The sequence below is a fragment of the Lipotes vexillifer genome, unplaced genomic scaffold (genome assembly GCF_000442215.2).
Source record: "Lipotes vexillifer unplaced genomic scaffold, Lipotes_vexillifer_v1.1 scaffold1674, whole genome shotgun sequence".
NCBI lineage: Eukaryota > Metazoa > Chordata > Mammalia > Artiodactyla > Lipotidae > Lipotes > Lipotes vexillifer.
Genome location: NW_006781722.1, coordinates 296809 through 318559, shown reverse-complemented (window position 1 = coordinate 318559; position 21751 = coordinate 296809). Strand labels below are relative to the sequence as shown.

Sequence of the window (21751 nt, the reverse complement as noted above, 5' to 3'; positions counted from 1 at the left end):
AAACAAAAAACAAACAAAAAAAAGAAAAGCATAGAGGCCTTAACTTAGACTTTTCCATTTATATTACATTATTTCTTTTTACGATCTACTTCTAAACCAAAGAAGTTGAAATCAATGTGGATATATATCTTAACAGATGGGTTCATGGAAGAGTGGGATTTTAATGTAGGCATCAAAAGATAGAAATTAATAGGTAATATTTATTGAGTACTTACTACTGTTCTGAACATTCTGGATATATTCACTCATTTAATCCTTACAGCAATTTTTTTGGAGGTAAGTAATATTATTATTATTACTGTTATAACTGTGCAGTATGGAAACTGAGCCAAAGAGAAGATAATAAACTTTCCCACAAAGTCACAAAGCTGGTAAGTGTTGTATAGATTTCCTTGTCTATAGCCCACAGAATTTAACTATCATGCTATACTGCCTTATTAGTCTGTAAGGGTATTTAATGTGATGGCTTAAATAAAGTTCCAAGCATGGGGCTATTGCCATCACATTGGAAATTAGGGCTTCTACATATGAATTTTGGGGGGACACAAACATTCAGTCCATAACACTAGCACTTCCCAAACTTTTTCATGTCATGGCATGCATAGAAAGGGGTAATATTTGTCTTGCTTGCTTGCTGGGATAAACTGGGAGGGATTTGGAGCTTTAGAGGAGGCTCTGGCTGGGCTAGATATGACTAACCCCTGGAGCTCCAGTTGCCACTAGGCCTCCCTGAGGGGATCAATAACCATTCTACAAAGTTTGGCAAACTACACACTGTACCAAACCACGAACTCTTCAGAACACAAACAGCATCAGCCATTATAATCACTGTCTCAGAGCCTCCTTTTGGATCTTTCACAATTGAGCTGATATTTTTCTGGAAAACAACATTAGTGTAGAAAGGGGTTTCCTAGGAGGTTGATCAATAATCACTGGAGAAAAGATGAGGATATTTAGAAAACTGCTGCAGGGCATAGTACAAATTCCAAATAAGTCCACTTTGGAAAAGAGCAGATCAGATAGTTGACTTTTCTTGAAGGGAATGTTTCTAAATATTTATAATTTTACAGTTCTCCGGGTGTCAGCAAGAATGTTGAGAAAGTAAATGGAAATCACCATTTCTTCCTGAAACAGAACTTTTTTGTTTTTTTGTTTTTGGACAGATTCAGTAATCATCAATAGTTTAATCTTCCTAGAATAAAAGTTGAAGAAATTTCCTAAAAGTGGAGAAGAAAATCTTTTTTTTTCTCAGAGGAGTACAGCTAACATGCAACATCAGGTCCTTTTGTACTCACATGGGGCCAAAATAAACTACGTGGGAAATTAAGATCCCTTTTCCTGAAGTGTCCTTATTCTTCAGTCCAGAGTGGGACATTGGTTAAAAAGAAGGAGGCTTGTGGTGTTAAGGTGATCATCTTGGTCACCACACCCTGGACATAACTTTAAAATTTCATGTCTTGGATACTGAGATGCAGGAAGAGAGTTCTGAACTTTCTATTTCATTGTTATTTGTGTTCTGGCACTTCATTAATCTCTCTTACAGAATGTAGACTCTTCCCTGGTGCCAATTATAGATATAGACGATCTTACATTTTTATCTAGAAAACAGCTATCAATAGGACATCACCATGTCTCATTTCAGACTAGACTCACATAATCACAGCAATAAATACCCCAAAACAAGAGTCATTAAAAAGCCTGTTGAATTTGATCAGACACTTCAGTATCTGCCACTATTCCTACAGTATGACTCTGAAGTACTCAACTTTATTTTCCCCACCTTGATGTACAGGAGAGATGATATTTAGATTCTAACACGTTCTCATGGATTTACCTAGGGTTATTTGCAATTTCTAGAGTACAAACTAAAACATAACCCATTTTTCTCCCACTTAATAAAGCATATTAGAAAACACAGGTGTATAACTTTATTATAGGGACAGTCTTGTGTTTGTTTTGATTTTTAAAAGAATAAATCACATACTTCAGAAATTTATTAATAGCAAAAAATTTGCTGTAATGCATCTCACATGATTGAAACACACCAGTATTTCTTATTACTGGAAATAAGAATCCCTGTGCAGATTACGTATCTCATCCAACAAACATTAATTGAGTACCTACTATGTGTCAGGGCAGTGCTAGATATAGGAGACCTCAGATGAATAAACAATGTTTCTCCCTCCAAATGTTACAGTCTATTGATGTGAGCAACTGGGCTTCTATCTAGCTTTGGGAACGGGGCTATGAATGGGCAATAGCTCATTGTGGGTAGTAGACAGCAGAGAAGCAGATGCTGTGAACTGACTGATTAAAACAAACAAAAAGTCTTCTGACTACCTGACTCATTTTGGGTTCCATCCAAAGAAGAGTCTGAGACAAGGACTTGGTGCAGATAGTAATTGGGAAGGTGACCTCAGAAGGCAGTAGTGAAGGAGTGATGAGAGTGAGTCAGGGAGGAGGACTGGCAATAATAAGGATATGTCAAAGAGGCCAACAGCAGTACAATTCCACAGGATCTCTGAGATACACATATAATGCCTCCAGTGGTGTCTCTCTGAAGGAAATGGAGGCTGGACCATTTCTTTTCCAGCTCTGTTCCTCCTTCGGTTGAGAGTTGCCCCCGCAGGGAATTAAGCTGCCATTCTAGTTCCCCAATCCAGTGTAGATTTATTGAGCTCTCCCAGCATTGGAAAAGGCCCTGGGCCAGAACATGGAAGACCAACACAGAGGCCGAGTCTGGGATAACACTGAACTGCTTCAGTGTGGCTGGAATTACAGGTGAGCTGAGGGATATGTCCCACGTACCGGCTAAAGCAGACTATAAAGACGTCTGGGGGTGGAGCACAGACACTGAGCAATCTGATCTAGCACAACCCGATCTAAAGGATGGTCTGGGGAAAGGTTAGACTGACATCTCTTTACTAAATTATATTCCACGTAAAGTGTCTCTGACTCCCGCAAGAAGTCAAACTTTGGGATAGTAAATCCTGACACTGCCCAGCTTAGAAACAGAAAAATGATGATTTGCTAATCGGCTTACCTGATTCTCTGGCTATGATGTCAAGATCAGACTCTTAGCAGTTCTTATGAAAATCCTGACACTCATTCATCAATTACCCTCCAGGAGCTGATATATGTCGATCTCCCTGTGTTTCAGGAGAGAAAGCTTTGAATTGCTTTAGGGAGCTTTTCTAAAAATGGTGATGCATTTTTGCATCATTTTGTCATGACTAGGCCTACTGAAAATTTCCTGACATTCTGAATTCATGGCAATGTTATCTGTGCTGTTGTAGTTGGTTTGCATTTTTTTGTTGTTGTTGTTTTGTATTAAAGTAGAGGAGAAATAAGAAAAGGTGATGGGTTGCATCTAAATGTATTAAGCTTGAAGGCTTTCAACATAAATGAGGAGATTTATAGAAAGTTATTAAGACCTTTAAGCTTCTATAAACATTTCATCATTGCTGACAATATCTACTTTCGTTAACTTTGCCCAAGCAGTTCCTGTGTTGCTGTAAGGCTGAAGGTGAGTTTATTTTGCAATTTAGCAAGCAGCATAGGAGCTTTCTGGAGAATTTTGGTTTGGGGGCCCAGATCATAAGGTTAAACAGTAGATATTTTATGGTTACAGGAAAAGAATTTATAGGCCCTTCATTCTTCTATTATAATGTATAAAGGATATGACTGTATTCCTAATCCCTAGAAAATGTGGTGGACGGGTACATTATGGACTCTTATATGAACATATGTAGTGTCCCTTTGACCACAAGCGGGCAAATCTTTTAAAAAGTTCTGGAGAAAAAAAAGAGCCCCAGGGACCGTTAGGCTCTGTCGGTGAGTTCCATTCTGAGACATCAAATCCAGTTGCACAGAAGCCAAATGTCAATATTTACAAAGCTCTTTCCATCTCATATCCACTTCCTTTCCATTTTATGCTTTTTCTTCCCCTTTTCTTTCCTCGATCCTCTTCTTCACTCTTTATTCCATTTGCTCTTATTTTCCCCATGCCCAGTAGTCAGTCCAGTCTGTGCATCCTGACAGAGGCTTCAGCGATGGAAAAGAAAAGGCCCCAAACAAAGCCATCGACGTCTAAGACAGGGAGCTCTGGAGGGTGGTGGATGGTGATTGGGGCCAAGGCTGAGGATGACAGTGCTCAGGGCTCTGAGGCTGTTAACCCACCCAGCAAGCCATTAGGCTTCTGCAGGCCTGATGGCTGTATCAAGCCTCGATTTCAAAACTCTTCTGCACTGACAAGGACTTGCTAATTTCAAACTTTCTAACCAATTACAATCACTAGGAACTGTGGACAATGATCAGTGAGCAAAGTGAAAGTGCTGGGGTGGAGGGGCCCTCATAGGTTTCACTCTGCTGGTAACATGCAGCTGGGACTCTGCTCAGTGAGTAAATAAAAACACAGTACAAAATACAAACGTGTTCAGTGGGTCCCTCTGGCTGTCTTGTTCCCAGTAGTGGGGTATGTAGGAACCTTGAACTGCATTTAGCCCATTAATTTCTGATGGTGTTAATTAAAAACTTTTGATGCTGATTTGAATGGAAAATACCTCAAACAGTGTTTTCTTTATTGAAACACCAAGTTCCAAGTCTTGGACTATTAGGTTAAGCTCTGTCATCAGTGAGACCAACATAAATGCTTTTCATACCATCTGCTTTGACTAATAGTAATAATAATAATAATAATGATAAATGAAAAAGAAGAGAAACTTTAGATTGAAACCCCCTTATTTTAACCTGTTTTTGTTTTTAAAGGACTAAACTGAAAATCTGGGTCCCTGAATGTAGAACATATGATTCAAAAAAATCTTTTTTCAAATCCTTATAGAACATTCAAATCACCCAATGTTCCAGGACCTGAATTTTTTATATTTTCAAATGGGGAAAGCTGCTTAAAATAAGTGAATCAGCTGCTAAGTGATTTCTCTCTGTCTCTTACCCTACTCTCTCTTTCAAAACGCTGAAAAAATGCTTAAAATGGTATATGAAATTGATATGTGCTGCTTGAGAAGCTTAATATAATTACTGAGGATGCAGAGTGTCTATTTAAAAACAAGATAGGTGAGGGCAATAGAAACTGAGTTGTGAGTATTCATCCCTTATGAGGTGTGGGGAATGCTTCCAAATGTTTAATCAACTGAGCAAGGTAAGGGGTGCACAGTAGTTATTCACAGATTTCTCTGTCCTCCCAGAAACCTAGAGAAACATGGGAAATCCAGAGAGCAATGCAAGGGGATAGTATGACAGATGCTGTGCAAGAAGCGAGCAAATAAAAAGTCCATCTCTGCAATCCAACACTTTCGTGAAGTACTAAGCACACCACCAAAACATCCTGATTGGTTTCGAAGACTCTTCTCCAATTTTATTTTTTAATCGTGTTTCCTCTTATACCAGGGCCTGAAGCTTTGGACGTCTAGTCTGAGAGGCCCCATGAATGTCCTCTCACAGATGACAGCTTTTCTTTCTCTCTTTTGTGTTTTCGTATACCTAACTATCATTTTCCATCTCCTAACCTGTTTATTCACACTGTTTGCAATATTATCTGAATCCTTAAAAGACCACAAGACTTTCTTTCTTTACTCTGAAGGTCTTCATCACTCTTGTTCTTGTTTTGATCTACAGATCTCTAAAGAGGATGAAGTTCTCCATAAAGGCTAAGCACTTTGGCAGATCTCCTTTCCTTCCCTCCCTAACCACAGGCTGCATTGACCTCACCCTCTTGGAAAAGTTTGCAGAATTGGCCTCCCAGTCTGATGCGACATGATAATGATCCTTCAACAACAACAAGGACGACAATGACAACAATAACAGAAAACACTCACTGTAAAGCATAAAGCAGGTGAGGGGAATATGTAGGGCAATAGAACTAAAACTCTAAAAGAGAAATAGGCCTGAGCGAACCACAACATGAACCTATTTGTTCACAAAATTTATGATGTTTCCCTCCCCCAGAGAAAATTGATAGGTGATATTGTCTATAAAGAACTAGTAGATGTAAATTAATAGATATGTAGCAAATGAGTACACTTAATGATGATTTCCAGCTGAAATGATTTTTTTTTTCCTAGAGACCAAGTTTTCGTTAAACTTAATCCTTACTCTCTTCCCTCTCCAGCAGCAGAAACATCTGGTCAGTTTTAGATTCCCCTTGGATTTCCAACTTCAAAGGGAATTATAAAGAATAACAAATTCATGGACCGGTACTAAAAAAAAAATTAGAGCAGCAGGAGAGAATGGTAAAATTGTCCTTATTTGACTGCTAGTGACAGGCGCCACAGGCAGAACTATGAGGCAAGACAAAGGCAAGATCACCGGTTGACAACCCGAGTTCCTGGAAAGGACTGAATCTTTGGCTAGATACAAATATGCACAGGGCCCTTCAAACTATAAGGATCTTTCTCCTTGCTTATGTGAAAAATAAATAAATAAAGGATAAGGAGTAAGAAGGTAAAGAAAAAAAAAAAGAAATGGGTTCACATGTACCTGTCACATAGCGAGCATTAACAAAAGTTTGTTGAAAGGGTGATCTGGAAAGAATCTTAAAGATTCACTTAACATATGGGTCTTTTATTTAATTTGCAGGAAATGGTGTGAGTTCTGATTCTACAAAGGGCTGGATAAGCCATCCCAGAAATAACTCAGGCTCCTAAGAATCTACTAGACCTAACATGTCCTCATAGAAGATTAGACCTCCAAGTCTCAAAAGTAGTCTGTTTCTTCTTTGCTCTGGATCCTTATCAAAGGATGGCTGGAAATCAAAGTCCTACCAGAATGGAGGAATAGAGTTTGAATGAACTACTGATATTTGTAGCTGTGCCAAAGTTGTGCTTGACATCACTTTATAGAACTGGATTTACCTTTCTCCTTTGTCATTTTCCTAGCAAAACTGAAACACAATTCTTAGAGTGCAGGTCTTGATGTAATCAAACATTAGAGAATGAGAACAGTTAAAGAAAGTACAATTTTGTCATTGTAATTACCTCTTACAAATAGCCTTTCCTCTTTCCTGTTTTATGTGCAATGCATGCAGCAACAAAAATAAAAATACAGATATGATTAGCCAATCAACTTGTTTGTGGACAAAGAGAGACAAAGAGTTAAGGGCTAAAATGTCTTTAAATAAGTAATTATAAAGGCCTTTAAACTTAGCATTCAGAGGTTACAGATCCCCACACCACAAATACATTAGGTTGATTCGCAGAATGGCCATCAGAAACTTAGAAAGCAAATTGCTTTTGATAAAAAAGTATACATCAACGGCACCTTAAGAATATTTTATAGAGTAGGATAGAACAAATAAAACCAATTTTCTGGGCTTCCCTGGTGGCGCAGTGGTTGAGAGTCCGCCTGCCGATGCAGGGGACACGGGTTCGTGCCCCAGTCCGGGAAGATCCCACATGCCGCGGAGTTGCTAGGCCCGTGAGCCATGGCTGCTGAGCCTGCACATCCGGAGCCTGTGCTCTGCAATGGGAGAGGCCACAACAGTGAGAGGCCCGCGTAACACAAAAAAAAAAAAAAAAAAAAAAAAAAAAAAACAAAAACCAATTTTCTATGGAGCCCAGCACGGTTTGCTAATGCATCAGTCCCCCCAAAAGCATCTCCAAAGGAAGTTCTTTATATCACAGGCTTTGAGTAATCGCTAGTGAAGGGTGAAAAAACGGAGACTTCTCAGCATTTCCAATGTGAAAGGACTGAGCTGGCTACAAAATCATCTCCTTGAATATCTTTGCCTTGAGTGGAGTTTTCATCCTTCTCTCACCACTCCAGGTAAAGCAGAATCGCCAAAGTTATCTCAGTAAAAGAATGCCGTAATTCCCATCCTTATGTTAATTGTGCATGATGGTGTGTTACGTGTCTAGTAAAGTTTATCCAGAAAATATGCCAACTTCTTGAAACATAGGTCTGATGACATGAATAAAACGTTTTTTTTTTTTTTTTTCTTTTGTAACTATCTGTATTTAAGACTAAAATGAAAGTCCTGGCTTGATGGGGGATTTTCAAAGGATTTCCTGCCCTATCTAAGCAGAATCATCCAACCATGATTATGAACTAAACTACAGGGAAGGAGGTAGAGGCTACGGAATACTACTTTATTCCAAGAAGTGCTGTTTTATAGCAAATGTAACAATGGAACAAACACCAGACCCAAAGGCCAAGCATAAGAAAATGCCACACACATACACCAAGAAGTGAACACTATCATTAATCACAGTAGTAGTAGTAGTAATAATAATAATAATAGCTGTTGTCGTGATGAGACTTTAAGGTTCACTTGGGCATAATGAATAATACTTTAGTTAGAAAGAACTATTGGTAAACTTACTCTTCTCTATAAAAGTTACTTTATATTCTAGGTTTATATGACATGAGCTACATAATCCAACACCACATGTAAGAAGAGGACGCAGGAAAAAGTGAAGACTTACACCTTTATTTCAGTTGTTGTGTTGTCAGCATCAATCTTAAAATAATGATGAAAAGGTTAACTGTTTTAAAATATGGGTATTATGGGTTATGGTAAAATATCCTTGCAGCTTTAAAATAGTATAGTAGCTAGCTCCTACCTATCTTTTCTTGGAATGCCTGCTTCAACGCCAAGCTGTCAGATACATTCCTGACCTTTTGAGGACATTTTAACGATGGTAATGCCAGGCCAGGATAAAGAGAAACAGAAATGATCAGAAGACTGAGGGGAAAAAGAAATGAGATGGAAAGAAAAAAATAGTTTGTACTGTTTACACCATCCAGTCTGGCAATTTTTACAGATGCTTTCTGTTTGCTTGGGATAGTTTATTGCTTATGTTATTTCTTTTCTTTCTTTCTTTTCCATGTGCTTTCCTCCACCAACTTTGTTTGAAAATATTTTGTATGTGTCCATACTATAAACCCTCATATTTTTCTAGAGATTTAGTACAGTGGGGAAGCTCTTTTTTTTTTTTCCTTCCTCAAGGGTTAGGCACATCAGTATTCTTAGCTACTCACTTTCGAGGCCAATGGGAAATGTGCTCTTAAGATTAAATAGACATGAGTAACACATAAATCCAGTTTATACTGATGCAGGACGTTACGCAGTTACTCACATCCTGAATCTCTGATGAGTGGAACACACCTGTTGGAACAGTCACTGACCTGCAGGTCAAAGACAGCCAGGAAGGATAAAACCTTCACTACTGGTCTTCTGCAGACAACCTACTTGCATGAAGCATTCCTCCTCGTGGCTCTGGGTATAAAGGAGGTGGTCTAGCCATGGGAAACTGACCCACAGAAGGTTCTTTAAATATTCTCAGGATAAACTGGAGTAACACACACAGGCACACAGGCAGTGAGTGCCCTTTGTTCTGCAAGGCACCATCTCCCTCCACGCCCACTTCCCCAAACATAGTGCTTTTCTGAAAAATTATTCAGACTATTAATGGATAATTCCTCCCTTTACAGACTTCCTAAGTACCTCCTTAGGGAGAAACCTTCCGTTTCTGCCAATAAATCTTAAAAAACTATAAACATTTAAATCCAGTGTTACATTTGGTTTAAGTATTTTCACCATATTTATCTAGGATGGGTTGGCTGCAGCCATGCTGGACTTCTGAGTAGTTAAAGGGCTATGTTTTCCTTTCACCTCAAATATGGAATTGTATATAACACAACATATATCCAGTAATGAGTATAATTAATGCTGCATCGATCTGGCATGCAAATTATCATCCTAAGTTTGAGTCAAGTAAAAAAAAATACCAAAAAAAAAAAAAAAATGCATCCAAGAAACCTAGCCAAATCTGTAAAATGTCTCTCTAGTCAACCAAATTATCCTTTGGCTTACAGATGTGCCTAAGAATGTTATGAAACACACTGATGAGATTTTATGATCAATTGTTACATTTTAGAAAATGTGATGACAGCACACTCAGAAGAAAACTACTCCTCTACACAATGATTAGAACTATTCATCTGAATGTTTTTAACATTAAAATGTAAAAAGTTCTGATGGGCCTGAAATATTGATGGACTAAAATGCTATAATGACTGGGGTTTGCTTCAAAATAACATGGTGGTAGCACGGGAAAACAACAGACCATAGTTAATCACTGTGCAAGCTGGGTTATGGGTACGTGGGGGTTCATTGTAGTGATCTGTCTACATTCATGTATTTTAAATTTTTCATAATAAAAATTTTAAAAATTTATACTGATTTGAACATTCATTCATTTACTCATTATTTATTGACTGATTCATTTACTTTTTATATGTAAGATTATGGAAACAAAAAGTTAAAAAAAATACTCTTGTTGGACGTTTAGGTTAAGTAAGCTATTCCTCTTCAGAAATAGTATATATTTATTTAAAATGATGTTTATAAGGACTATGTAATTACATGTAGAATTCTGAGGTTAAATTTTGAAAGCAGGACATAAAATTATATGGAAAGTATGATTACAGCATGTTTTAAAAAATATATCCTCAGGGGAAAATGAGCATAAAGAAATATATCAAATGGTTATTAATGGTTGGATTTAAATTACAGAAATAATTACTTTAATTTTTCTTCATTTTACTCCAATGTGTTTTACCAAATTATTTTTAATAAGCATGTATCATTTCTAAATGAAAATAAATATTTATTCATTAGTGGATAAGATGTGCTCTCCTTTCCCAAGGAGCTTTTTATTTACTAAAACAGAGAAACTACAAACATACAGCATTGCCCTGATAGTTTAAATCTTCATACCTAGAAGTGAAATACACCCACAGGAAAAGAAATGTCAATACAGATTTTATCTGATCGTAGAAACATAAAGAGCTTTCTGTGCGTTGGATAGAAATAGGGGAGGAACTGGCTTCTTTGCAAGCCAGAAAGAGGGTGAAATTCAGGCCATTTTGTGATGAGATCATTTCTGCAATGAATGCAGGGAATGACAAATAAAAGTTACCAAATGAGCCTGTCCCTTGAGTTCTTAACATTCTCACTCTTTCTTTTGGGGCAGTATAATGAGTAAAGCTTGGGAGTGGGAGTAGGGAGTTACAATCTAAAGGCTTGTGCCCTTCACTGGCAAGATGGGTACATTCAGAAAGACAGATAGATGTACAACAGAATTAGAAACAAAAATACAGTAGACAACTGTGGATTATGTGTAATGGATATGGAAAGTCTCTGCTAGAAAGCTATCTTTATTACCCCAAGAGATTACTTTTCCTCATTTCATGCAAATTCATATAAAGTGAAGTCAAGAGTGTAGATGCTAAAAGTCTGGATGAACATGACGCTCATGACTAAATAGGCCTGGCTAGAGCAAGGGAGAATATATTCAGATGCCAGGTAAGTTACCCCTTTACTCCTCCCCTCTCTGGTACATCTGCCGGTGCATTTCTATGCAAGCCAATCTCTAGCAAACTCAACTCTTTCAAGCCCTGTCTGACTTGATGATGTTCTACCAATATACCCTCAGTCCTGACCTGCGCTCTCCTCCCAGCCCCTGAGCTCTCAAGAATTCTAGAAACTTTGAATTTTGAAACTTTACCAATTCTCACTAAAAGACACATAGACCTCAAAGTTTCAAACCTAGGCTAGCTTGAAGCCCTGGCCTTGGTCCTCTTACTTAATTGGTAATGTTGGTGGTAGTGGTGAGGGTTGTCCACGGCCCCTTCGTTTGTGCATACACACAAGAGCAGTCATGTCTGATTTTAAGACTGATCCACATGAATTAAATGCACGTCAAATGTGTAGCATATCATTGGATAATAATATGTAGTTCAAAGCATCACAGAATATGTTTGGAGGGTTTTGTTCGCATAATGCCAAAACATCCAGTGTTCCACATGGAAACATCAGTGCCCCACTTCACCAAATCACCTTCTCTGTCCACTCAGGTGTCCTCTGAATACTTCCACCCCAGTGTAGCAAAATCACTGTAAACCATTTGTTGAACTCTGTGACAACAGGTTCTCAAGATCATGTTTCATATCATTCTAAATGATGGTATTTCAAATGAACAAATAGGATATGAAATAGGCACCCTTCACCAATGTCAAAATACATTCTGTTCAAGTTTAGTACTTGAGGTGGTGGACTCACCACAGCTTTAGGTTTAAGTCTTTCTGCGGTTGGGAGAAATATACTTGGCTTCTTTGTACCTCAGTATTTTGGACCACCATTTAGAGATGATGAAAGTTGCTTACCAGACGGCAACGTCACGAGGAAAATCCAGTTAGTGATGGTGAAACATTCTGAAATGAAAAGAGCACTGTTGCTGCTAGGTATTTAATAAATCTATGACAATCATAGAAAATAACCCCATTTACTTTTCACTCAGGCCACTGACACACTAATACTATATAAAAAGTAAAGGATGCTCCCCTTTGGGAATGAAAATACAACTGTGCCCTGAGAAAGTGCTTTTGTAGCTGCCTGTGTGCTTAACTTTAAGGCTCTAACCAGTTGCAACCAGTTGTGAATGACTTGCTGCCTATTTCTGTAATTCACTGTAACTTGTGTTGAGAAAGTTATGTTTTATGGTTAATTATCTGTGGTCTGTTTAAAAAAATAAATCAAACCATTGTGAACCACCAGGATTTGCAGCTCCATTTGAACTTTACTGTACTTTTGATTAAACATTTTGTAAATAAAAACAAACTAGTTTCTCCTTGTTTGGGGTTGTTTGTTACTTGTGTTCTGGATATAAATATTGTGGCAATAGTGGTAGAACAAGCTATGGATTATTTACCCCTGGTTTCATGAGTTGTGAGTTACTGGCCTTATCCTCTTTCATGAGTATAAATAAATGTATAGTGTTATATTCCAAGTCCTGTAAGACAACTGGAATGAGTGAACTGAAACCTTTCAAAACCAAAACCTTTTATGCTAAGTCACAGAACAACAAAACAAACCCCAAATTAACATTTAAAAAGCTTCTACTGTGGAGCAACAAAATCCCCAAATATTATATAATCTGCATTTTAAAAACTGCTTCCCTAACAAGCAGCAGTCTACCAATAATTCCACACGCATGTCTTTTCACTGCTTTTATAATGGAGACGCCATAGGTGGTTTTACCAGAGATCACCTCCCACCCCCAATATCAACATCAGAATGAGGCCTTGAAAATAGCCAGCATAATAACTTAAACCAAAATTGATTTAGCAAGATCAGGAATTACTGTAGTTAAAAGTAATGAAACAATATATAAAAGAAGAATTCTACATAAAATTTGTCTGTTGTCATCATCCGAGGACCTGTATAAATAAAAGAAATCTAAAAACTAATTGCCTAGAGAAAGTGAGAAAAGCCAAGATTTAAAGGACCCTGTGGCAGAGTGTAAGAGGAGTATATTTGAGACCCAGAATCGTTATATCCCTAACACGTTTTCATATGAAACGTAACCAGGATTACCAAAGTACCTTGCTCAAAATTACGTTTTTTAAATGATCCAATGGTCTGTGCAGCACTGACCATTACAAAGGACCTCTAGGAAAGATATAAAATATCCTTCTGCAATTTGTTATCTTTATAAAGACAGAGACAGGATAATAAGGGTTTTCTTATAAAATGGGGTGGTCGCCCCTTGCTGAAGCTTGGAGTGCTGCATCTGGTTTCACCTTTTACCCCTTTATTACTCACATTGCTTACTGCTTACCTGCATAAGTACTAAGAGGGAACAGCCACCGCAGCTCCCCAAAACGTATTCATGAAGCAGATACGATGTGCCAGGCACAACTAGAGTGATTCTTCTTGAAAAGGTAAGTCAGTGACTGAGGTTCTTGCAACATTTAAAACTATCTATTGTGCCAATAGAAATGAGAAGCCAGGTTAAAAGAGTTGTGAAGTGGTTCTGAAAAATTAAAAAATGTTTAAATCTTCCCCTAGATTCGTGAACACCCTGGGAATAGAAAGTTTAGGCCTGCCAGCCCTTCCTCAGCCTGGATCCCATACTGCAGAAGAAAAACTAGAAGTAGGCTATATGTTCTCTGTGACGTGGTTACAACCAAAAAAGGGGGCTGAATAGAATCGGCTGGCATTCATTGGGCGTTGAAAGGTCAATTCTGAACCTGAGTATGGTTCAGAGAGTGCAAAAAAACTCACCGAGATGGAATTGGAAGATATTCTGATAAACTGAGGCAGGAAAAAAAGTCCAAAGATGTTTTACTCAAAGATGTTTTCCTCTACTTCTTTGATAACCAGATGGCTCCAACTATTTTGGACAATCAAGAAAATGCTCCTCTATAGAGGTCTAAGTTTTCTTTTAAATCCAAGCAAACCCATTTGAAAAGCGGGGTATTCTAAATGATTCCCTGTATACAGAACTACACACCAAAATTAAGTGTTTGGCTACAGATGATTAGTCATGTTACAATTACATTATAAAGAAACATTTTACATGGTGCAGAATTCATTTTGATAATCAGGTACACACATACAAAACTGTCTATTGGAACCCACATTCAGCTATAACTGAGAAAACCATAATTCAAAAAGATACATGCACCCCAATGTTCAATGCAGCACTATTTACAATAGCCAAGACATGGAAGCAACATAAACGTCCGTTGACAGATGAATGGATAAAGAAGATATGGTATACTTATACAATGGAATATTACTCAGCCATAAAAAGAATGAAATAATGCCTTTTGCAGCAACACGGATGGACCTAGAGATTATTTTACCAAGTAAAGTAAGCCAGACTGAGAAAGACAAATATACAATATCGCTCATATGTAGAATCTAAAGAAAAATGTGATACAGATGAGTTTATATACGAAATAGAAATAGACCCACAGACATAGAAAACAAACTTATGGGGCTTCCCTGGCAGCACAGCATTTAAGAATCCACCTGCCAATGCAGGGGACATGGGTTCAAGCCCTGGTCCGGGAAGATCCCACATGCCACGGAGTAACTAAGCCCGTGTGCCACAACTACTGAGCCTGTGCTCTAGAGCCTGTGAGCCACAACTACTGAGCCTGTGCACCACAACTACTGAAGCCCGTGCACCTAGAGCCTGTGCGCCGCAACAAGAGAAGCCACCGCAATGAGAAGCCCGCACACCACAACAAAGAGTAGCCCCCACTCGCTGCAACTAGAGAAATCTCGCCCACAGCAACGAAGACCTGATGCAGCCAAAAATAAATAAATAAAATAAATAAATGTATTAGGAAAAAAAAAGGAGAAATCAAACTTATGGTTACCAAAGGGGAAAAGGGGGGAAGGATACATTAGGAGTTTGGGATTAACATATACACACTACTATATATAAAATAGATAACCAACAAGGACCTACTGTATAGCACAGGGAACTATACTCAGTATTTTTTAATGACCTATAAGGGAAAAGAATATTAAAAAGAATAGATACATATATGTATAACTGAATCACTTTGCTGTACACCTGAAACTAATACAACATTGTAAATCAACTTATATGCCAATAAAAAAGTTAAAAAAATATGAAGAGGGACACAGAAAAAATATATGTATGAATATATGTGTGAATATCCTGCTTAAAGACTAGAATATTGTGACCAATTTTCATTATATTCCACAAACATATCTATCTGAGCTATAGATTCTTTCAAGGGAAAAAAAAAGCTGAAAGGAGACACATTTACAAAATAATAATGTATGCTAGCTTAGTCATTATTCATATTAAGACAACAAAAGATGTCCCCATGTCATCATACATACAGAGATATGACAACCCCAGTGATCTTGATCATTCAGTTGTTACAACACAGAGCCATATTCAGGCAATGAAACCTGAAAAACCAGACAAAACTCTCCTGGCTTTGATTTTTATCTTTATGCGCCAGAGTTTTCCATACAAAAGGAAACCCAAATTCAATAGCTAACACGTAAGAGAAAGTTAAACAAACTAGGAAATAGCCTGAATCTTTTATAAATAGTAAGGAAAAACTCACCTCCTACCTTTAGTAAAATTAAATGAACCAATTTCATATGGCCTTGCCATCCAGAAGTAAAGTGTGACCTAAAGGAATGATACTGATCCCAAACACACAGAGATGAACCTCAGTAGTTCCTACTCAGATCCATCCTCTCTCCCTCCTACTTTTTTTTTTTTTTTTTTCTTGCGTTATGCGGGCCTCTCACTGTCGTGGCCTCTCCCATTTGCGGAGCACAGGCTCCGGACGCGCAGGCCCAGCGGCCATGGCTCACGGGCCCAGCCGCTCCGCGGCATGTGGGATCCTCCCGAAACGGGGCACGAACCCGCGTCTCCTGCATCGGCAGGCGGACTCTCAAGCACTGCGCCACCAGGGAAGCCCTCTCCCTCCTACTTTTACCTTTCCTTACTGTATTAAGAACACTCAGACCTACCACCACACTACCTCTCACACACGTGATCTCACTTTCTTCTAGCAGAAACCTCACAATGCCTAATGCTGTGCTCTCTAGCATTTTGTATCCATTTTAAAACCATTTGATAGGCAGAAACTAAAAGGGAAGAACAGACAAACCCCCAAAGCCCTCCAACCTCCCTCATCAGAAAAATGCCCTGTCCCCAGAGGACACCAGTCAGTTAAGTGAAACAAAATATCATAGCAGGGAGGAAGACTGATAAACCTTAGACAAATCTCACTGTGTTCCCATCTGGGAAGGGAGTTACTCCAATGAAAAAGTAGTCGGTGTGGGAAAGAAGCGAAGAGCTACAAAAAGAGAAAGAGGAAAAAGAATACTTTTATAATATGTTTGAGACTTAAAGGCAGTACAATGAATCCAAAGGTGTTCCAGGGAATAGTGTGAGAGAAAGTTTTAAATCAGAATTCCAGAGACTACAGGTTCGTAAATGAAACTGTTGTTCAAAGGGTGAATTCTATAGGGAGTTTGAATTAAGTGTCTCTGCTGTAGAATCTAGATGTTTTCTCTTTCCTTAAGACTTTGGGGTTTGAATGTATTTTGTCATGAGAAAAAAACAGTAGAGCTTTATACAGCTCCCAAAGTAAAAAGCAAGAGAAAGACAGGGTTTATATAACCAGCTTTTTACATAAATATTACATCAGGATACATTTCAAATGAAAACACACACATACACACACACACACAGCTGTCTTCCTTATCCTTTCTATTTTAAAATTCACTTCATATTTTAAATGTTGTTGATTTTTCACAAAATAAGTAAAAAAGCATTAAACACCTCAGAATAATTTTAGTCTTATATTACCTGGAAAATTTACCACATCATGGAGGGTCACAAAATCTTGTTTTAAAGCCAGTTAAGACACTGACAATTATGGGATGTTTTGCTGCAGCCCAGGGCAACTAGAAATGGTCGTGAATGTTAGCTAACTCCCTTCTCAACAGTCTGAGAAAAGGGAAAAAAAAGTGTAAGTTTTCCCCATCTGTTATTTCCTTTTTTTTCTTTTTGGCTGTGGAAAAGTAAAATTATGCAAGAGCTTTTGAATGTAAAGGCTGTGTGTGCTTTTTCCCTTTTTGTCTCTGTGTACCGGTTATGTGATGTTGCGTAACTGAGTACAGAGTAGGCGGTTAGCGTTTACTATTGATTTACACTATGCCATCTAATGAATTCAGAACACTAAAAAGAAAGGAGCAGGAGGGGAGGGAGGAAAAAAGAGAAAGAGAAAAACAGGGAGAGAAAAGAGGAGGACTGAACAGAGGGGAGAGAGAAAGAGCTCATTTAGAGAAATAATTCTAAGGCCTGGAATAGTTTCATTCTTATTCCCTGTAGCTCTGACTTTCCGTTATTGTTCAGGTCTCAGAAAAACAGATTTGAGCTAGTGACCCCAATATTCCAATCTTATTTCTAATGAGGATTACTGGCAGGTGAGTGTCTGAAAGTACTAATGTGTCAAATTACTTGAAAGCAATTCCACTAAACTGTCAGACTTCTCCACATGCACCTATTTGTCATTCTCTTGATGCCTTTGGGAATCTGTATCTGTGATAGCCAATGATATGGTCCAACTAGTTTACCTAGTAGCAAATATTATTTGAAAGACACACAGGGATATCATCAGGGCAAAGAGAAATATATTCAATTTTACCCATCTTCTTTAAAAATGCATGAAGAACGCGTTTAGAAATCTTTGAATAGATCACTATTTTACTTTGGAAGAAGATATGCCACACATTATTTTGCTAGACAGAACAGCCCAATGTAGGACAATGACAGAGAAATGGGCAATGAGAAAAGATTCTAAACTGATGAACATGCTTGTAAAGGAAATTTAAATAATTTCTTATATTGTGCTTATGGAGAGCACTTAAAATTTAACTTTTGATCTGGATGACTACAGACATCTCTAGTCCTCTGAGGCTGCCTGGTGCTTCCCATGCCATACAACGAGTTCCCAAGGCTGAGGCCAGAACATAAGGGTGAAGTTGATTCTCTTGCTAGGCACAGGACCGTCCTGTACCTGAGTGCCCTCCTATGGCTGAGGACAATCACTAAAGTGAGAAAGAGAAATAGTTCTCTTTATTAGCAGCCAGCTAGAGAGCAAGCCAGGGAGCTTGTACCCTTCTTGAATCTGCATTTGTAAATGGTGACTAGAAAAAAAAATCACAGGAGCTCATCTAAAGGAAAGAACAAGAGTTTGGTGTTTCATTTCTGATCATCCAGTGGTCTTCTCTTTTCATCTATTTTAGCTTAGAAAATAATAAACAGATGCCTACTCCATCCATTTTTCAAGGATGCTTTAATGAGGGATGGCCATGTGCACACAGTTTATACGTAGCACCTAGCACAGTGCTTGGCACATTCTCTGTGCTCAGCAATATTTGTTGAAACAGTAAAATTATGGGAGAAACATCTCTGTAGGAAAAGTATACTAGAAAAGCCTCAGAAAATATATTCCAATGACTTACAGGAAATCTTAGGCTGTGCTTCGGCTGTAGACACAAAATAATGATGTAGATAAAGTGTCAAACAGTTATTTGGGGATCAATTCACTTTAGTTCCATTTATTAGAAAAAAAGCTTACAAAATTATAATACTGGTAATATCAGTAAAGTTTTGTGTTCATTTCCACCATCCCTTTGGACTATTCATTTCAGACTTGGGCACAGAAAAGTCCATTTTAATTTCCATGGACACATTCTAAAGGAAAAGTCATGGGATAGCAACATAATTCATGTTTTAAAAAATACTGAGAAGAATATAGCCATTTAGTAATGGGAGAGAATACAGCATTTTGTTGAAGGGCAAGGCAGGTTGAGTTTTGATTAGGTTATGCAAATTTAAATTAATAGAAGGGCAACCAAGAATGTACTGATTTCCATTTTCTTGGTTAAACAGGAGTTTTAAATTTCTGGATTAGAAAGTCAGAAGTGCCATCTTTCAGTTAATTGGAGAATAAGACCTTAAGAGAAAGAATTGAAAGTATAATCTCTCAAAAATTCCAGTTGAAGATTTAACTAAAAGTGTGTTTGGCAATGGTAGCCATAGTACTTTTTATAAAGTGGGGCTACCATCTTGTTAACTCATCCGGGACTAAGCATGCACATATCAGTAAAAACTTCCAAACTTTTTTTTTTCTTTTTAACTTTGATCATTAGTATAATCTAATCTAATTCAGCAACCTCCTTCAATAAGCATCCTGGCAGTAGGTCAACAAGATCATACCATGTGCTGTTTCATTTCATGGATTCTTTTTTTTTTTTTTTTTTTTTTGTGGTCCGCGGGCCTCTCGCTGTTGTGGCCTCTCCCGTTGCGGAGCACAGGCTCCGGACGCGCAGGCTCAGCAGCCATGGCTCACGGGCCCAGCCGCTCCGCGGCATGTGGGATCTTCCCGGACCGGGGCACGATCCCGTGTCCCCTGCATTGGCAGGCATACTCTCAACCACTGTGCCACCAGGGAAGCCCCATTTCATGGATTCTTAAAAGTGTGTAAGAATGTGCCTGGCCCCCTCATTTTATATGCAAAGATTCTGAAGTACAGAAGGTAATTTTCTCAGGGGTATATATTCTGAGACAGATCTGGGACTAGTACCTAAAGCTCACAGTTCATTTCTCCACAGCATAGAATAAGTCAAAGTTGCATAGAGTGAATCTTATTTTAAATGCTATAAAGAGAGATTTCAAAAGATTTTTTATTAAGATTTGGACTGTTTACATAATGTAAAATGTTCACCTCAAAGCTATCTTATACTTAATTTTCCATCTTTAATCTGAGTCTCCTCTTCCTCCTCTTTTTCTTCCTCCTCTTATTCTTTAGATCTTTGGATTGTCTTTTCTACTCTGATTCTCACTCATTTATCCCCATATCTAACTTTAAATTCTTCCCTTTTATCACTTTTCATCTGTTTCTCCAACTTGTATTTATTACTCTTCCTCATAAAAATCATTTCTTTTCTGTTCATGTGTTTTGAGATCCTCAGAAATCATAAAGGAAGAAAAAGTTTGAATTTAGTACCATACAATAATCTTTGGTATACACTTTGGTAAGTTTTTTTAAACTGCAATAATATACTGACAACCTGAGGGTAAACTATAGCTAGAGGCTTTGCCTGTGATACAGCTGTCTAGACCTCTGCACTGCTGGAGAGGAGACTGGGGCCTAGTGTTACAAGAAATCTCATCTAAGATAGAGAGCAAAGGCTCGCAATCTCCAGACCCGACCACTCATTTTTCTACTACACCAGGTCACCTTTTTGCTTCCTTTTCTTTCTCTCCATTCCACAGTCACAACTATTTTGAGACTGATTGTGGCAAAGCAGGAGGAGATCCAGAGAAATCCTAGTGGCTTAACGTGGTTTAATGATACTGGCCAAACTCTCAATGCCAAAAAAAGACAGAAAGCTGCATACTAAATTTGTAGTTACACAGAAAGTGGAGTCTGAGGGGGTTCAAAGAGAACTTGGACCTGAGAAAGGTCTCTGTGTAACAGTGACATTGCTGCCAGAATCATTTAGGTTGTGTCATTGTTTCCCTTATAAAGCTTAACTCTTATGGGGTTTACAATTCAGCTAGAATGATCAGCTCCAGGCTGAAATGCAGTTCTAGATATCTTAGAGCAGGAGGTTTTTGGGGTTTTTTTCCTCCTTATTCCTTAACAAAGAACATATACAGCAGCTATTCAGCCATTTCAACGACATCTGGATTCTGACCGCACGCCTTTCCCTAAAAAGGAGTAGGTGCTAATCAAGGAGCCTAATCTACAGTGAGTTAAAGTAAGCAACATCCACTGTGGAATGAAGGACATGAAACTGGTATATGAATGGACAATAAACAGATGTTCTAGTATTTCAAAAGGCTTAAAGTACATCACTTGGATAGATATTTCATTCCACTTTACTGATGTGAATAGGATTTTGGCAGTAGCTTGGTGAAGTCTCCCATTTGTTAACTAGAAAACATTACAATTTACAGGAGGCAGAAATTCCTGGTGCTTTCCTTAGATCTCTTTCCTCATAAGCCCATTCCCAGGGTAGCTATAAGATACTCAATAATTTTAAAACCTCCTTGCTCCTATGTCTCTAGTATTGGTTATAACCTCTACAGTATGATGCTGTGCCACAGTGTTGAGAAGGGATAGGAGGAGGAAGTCCCAGACATAAATTAAAATTTATAGGCCAGAAGGAAACTAGCATTTCTTGAGTACATATTATGTGCTATATCCTTCATTGATATTATCCCATTTAATACAAATCCCCTGTGAAGTAAGTAAGATTGGCCTAAGTTTCATAGATTAGCAATCTAGTTACAGAGCTGTTAGCTAACTTGCTTAAGGACACAGAGCTAATTAAAAAGTTGTGCCGGGGAGGATAAGAACATGTTTG

At 38.1% G+C, this 21751-nt stretch overlaps 1 protein-coding gene across 1 annotated transcript in view; it reads right to left on the bottom strand.

Moving 5' to 3' along the window:
- Positions 1-21751, bottom strand: part of ZBTB20 (zinc finger and BTB domain containing 20) — a 467807-nt gene that overhangs the window by 343507 nt on the left and 102549 nt on the right. The window contains exon 2 of the mRNA XM_007454825.1: positions 12184-12231. The gene's annotated coding sequence lies outside the window, so the exon portion shown is untranslated. The remainder of the gene's footprint in view (positions 1-12183; positions 12232-21751) is intronic.